Source organism: Vicugna pacos, chromosome 11 (assembly GCF_048564905.1).
Source record: "Vicugna pacos chromosome 11, VicPac4, whole genome shotgun sequence".
Taxonomy (NCBI): domain Eukaryota; kingdom Metazoa; phylum Chordata; class Mammalia; order Artiodactyla; family Camelidae; genus Vicugna; species Vicugna pacos.
The window spans coordinates 98,480,672-98,484,485 of NC_132997.1; positions in this window are offsets into that span (position 1 = coordinate 98,480,672).

The window sequence follows — 3,814 nt, forward strand, 5'->3', positions numbered from 1 at the left end:
ATGAGCTCCCCGCCTGAAGGAAGAAGGGCGACCACCTGGCTCGTGCCTCTTCCTCCTCTCCTCTCTCCGGAGGGCACTGTCCCCAGTGGGTCATTTGGTGACAGTTCTTCGTTTGACCTGTGCACATGTCCTCTGCCCTCGCTGCCTCTCCATCTCTCTATGAGCAAGGCAAAGCCACAAGCCTGGTTCCTATAATAGTGACATAGTGATAGGTCTACAGAGGTTCCTAGAAGCCTGCAGAGGGATGGCTTTGAGCAGCTCAGGAACGCTTGTGGCATAAATGACAACCATTCTATTGCCCACCATGGTTTTGTGGGTAGGAATTTGGGCAGGGATTGGCTAGTTGAGTCTCCTCTTCTATGGTGTTGAACAATGTTACCCAGTGATATTCAGTTGGAGGGTCCAGAAGGGTTTCATTCACACACCTGGCTTTTTGGCAGGGATGGGCAGAAGGCTGGGCTTAGTGGGGACTGTGACCAGTGCCTCCATGTAGCCCAGGGCAGGCGTCCCAGAAGAACAAGGCAGCAGCTGCACGGCCCTTTATCACCTAACTTCAGAAGTCACAGAATGTCTCTAGGGCACAGGGATGGATGGGCTGCAGCTGGTCAGGTAGAAGTTCTCCAGGTACCTCGGATTCCCCATCAGCTTCATGAATTGCCAGTTCATTTGCCATTAGAGAAAGTGAAGAAGGAAAACTGACCAAAGGGATGGAGAGAGGCAGGAGTGGCGGGGGAGACAGGCAGAGGCTGGAATGGAGCCAGGAGCGGCAGGGGTGGCCAGCTGCCGCTGGGAGCGGGGAGGAAGTCTGGGGAGGTTTCTCCCTCCGAGCCCCAGGAGGAGCCAGCACTGCCCACACCTGGATTTTGGACTTCTGGTCTCCAGACTGTGAGTGCACACGTGTCTCTTGTTTCCAGCCACCCACATTGTGCTGGGGTGGAAACTGAGACAACGGCCGGGAAATCAAGGGGTTTAGCAGCATGGGATTCATTAGCATAAAATAAATAAGCAGAGTATTTAATTCTTTAAAATTTTATTGCATTTGGACCCATTGCCCGGTCCGTCTTACTGTTGACTAACTGAACAGATACATGAAGGCTGTTTTTAATAAACAAAGGTGAGGCGCTTGCAACACCGCTTGTGGGACAGCCGAGGGCGGTCACCCCCAGCTGGAGCCCGCGGGCCACGCAGAATCCGGCGTTTCCAAATGGTTCCAACTTCCGCTGTGACTGGAGGCTGGAGCCCAACTCTTTTGCAAATCTTGCTTCTGAATCATCTTCACAAACTCTGTTTTGGGTAAAAGACAGAAATCTATCAAACACCGCGCAGATTAACTTATCACAGAGCTAAACGGGCTGTCAGTGCGGGGAGCGCGTGCTTGGCCCAGTGAATTCAAATGCATGTAAATTTCCCCGGTGGCAAAGTTGAGGACGGTGGAGCTGTCAGACGGTGACATGCGGAAATACATTAACAGTGTTTAGAATATATTTGAAGGGGCTGCCTCATATTTTGATAACACGTTCACCAACAAATGATTTGTGGAAGCTTGGAAATTCTGAACTCATCGTCTGTTCCAGAGGAATCTTGGTAATGAGCCACCTCCCAGGATGTTGGGGGTTTTAGAGAAGTTCTAAAGCAATTAACAGTGCCAGCCCAGCCTGGTGAAGGTCCCCCGTGCCACTGGCGGGCGGAGCCGGGGTTCTGATGGCTCTGCTTGCGGCTGCTGCTCCAGCTCACGGAGAAGGTGACTGGAACTTAAAGAGAATCCGTTGTGTTGTGTTGTACACTGGTGCTGCGCTCCCCAGCAACAGAAAGCCGCCAGGTCCTCCGTTCTGCACCTTGCGGGGCTTGATGTTTTTGTCTTGTGCGTTTACTTGGAAACTAGATGTCCCTGACTTAATGTAATTATTCTCAGTGTTGAAGGAAAGAGCATTACTAAGAGCTGTCTGCTTAAAGGAACGGGGACACATCTGTTCATGATGCGAGTCAGTTTTAGTTCTTACAGACTTGCTGGATGTCTCCTGAATTTTCAAGTGAGGCCACAGAGATACGTGATTCTTGAACGGTAAATGTGGGTTCCGTGTATCCTCCAGCTTCCCTGAATCAGAGGGTCAAGTCCTTCTGCAAAGACAGCTGGCTGTCTCCTGCCGTGTCCTAGGTCCTTTCATCTGCCACTAGCCGCACAGGATCCTAATTCCCTTCCAGTTCCAAACTCCCCACCTCCCCTTTCATGTGCCAGCCTGTCTTCAAACTTGACTCTCCAGGGTCAGCCTTACCTGATGAGGAAGAGGTGTGATGGGGCAGCTGCCCTGCCTGGAGCAAGAAGTAAATGCACCAGTATCCACGGGCTACGCAAACAGATTGTAGCTTCTTTCTTGATGTATTCTTTTAAAATCATACATATTCATGTCTGCATTTATTTGACATGAAATAAGTCTTGTTTCCTGTCTTACTAGCTGTGCAAACATAATTCTAAAACTCCATGATGAGGGTCTTGGTGGCAGAAGGTACAGAAGGCTCTGGGAGCATAGAGGAGTGGTACCTAGTAAGCCGCTGGAGAGACATGAGGGCAGGCGACTGCCAGAGGCCGGGAGCTGGCCGGGTGCAGACGGCTCTGAAGGGTGATCACGGCAGAGACTCACAGGTTTAAAGGAATGAGAGACTGACTTTCATTATGCACCTACTCTGTGTTACATCCTGGTAATAAGTTTGAGGATTTGGAGAGAAAAGATTAACCTCTTTTCTCAAGGAGGTCACTGGAGATACGTGCTGACTGATATGTGAACCGTCCGTCACAAAGGCAGCACTGAAAACACCTACCTTTCCAGCGTTAAGTGTAAGGTAACCAGCCCTCTATAGCAGGGGTCCTCAGCCTGGGCGCTGCTGGCATCTGGGGTGGGGAGATCTGCACTGGGGAGAGCTGTCCTTTGTGTTGCTGTTTTGCCATATCTGAGGCCTCTATGTAGGACATGCTGGTGGCAACCCCCAGCCCCCAAGTTATGACAAAAATACATCCAGAAATTGCCAAGGGACATTGCCAAATGTCCCTGACTGAGAACCACTACTCTACAGTCAGAAGAAGGGACAGTGACAAAGCTCTTTATCTTCCTTGTTCAACTAGGGCATGGGGGCTATACAGAGGAGGGCTGAAGTTTTAATGGCTCAGACAAGCAAGAGAATATTACTTTCTCACAAGACGGTGCAAAGTCACTGGGCGCCCCAGAGTGGGCAGGCTGTACCACTCCGTGAGCTGTTCAGAGTCCCAGGTGTTTCCACCCTGCTACTCTAGCCTACGGTGTGGCCCCAGGCTGCAGGTGGGACCCAGATCCCCCACCGTGTCTACCACCAGGCCCCAGGAAAGAGGAGAAGGGCAAGTAATTACAAGCAGCAATTTCCTTATGAAACTGTCATCAGGAAGCTGCTCCCCTCACTTCTCAGTGGCTCAAGCACAGCCAGGTCACCACACCTGTGTGGGTCAAGCGGGGGAGAGCAGGCTGCGGCCGGGAGGCCGGGGCCCCAGGTAGAATGCAGGAGGAAGTGACCGTTACAGGAGGAAGACGGGGGTGTGGGTCCTGGGGAAAGTGCGGAGTCTCTTCCACCTTCAGCAGGAGCCTGACGGGGAAGTGCTGCGCACAGGTGCCGATCTAGGTCCCAGGCACCGGCAGGGAGTGAGACGGGCAGTCCTCATCCACATGGGACTTGTGCTCTAGCGGGGAGGGGAGAGGCTCACAGGTAAGCAAAGAAATGAATACAAGTTACGGTAAGTTCCTCGAAGGAATCCATCATAAACGGAGAAGACCTGGGTGGAGGGAACAAC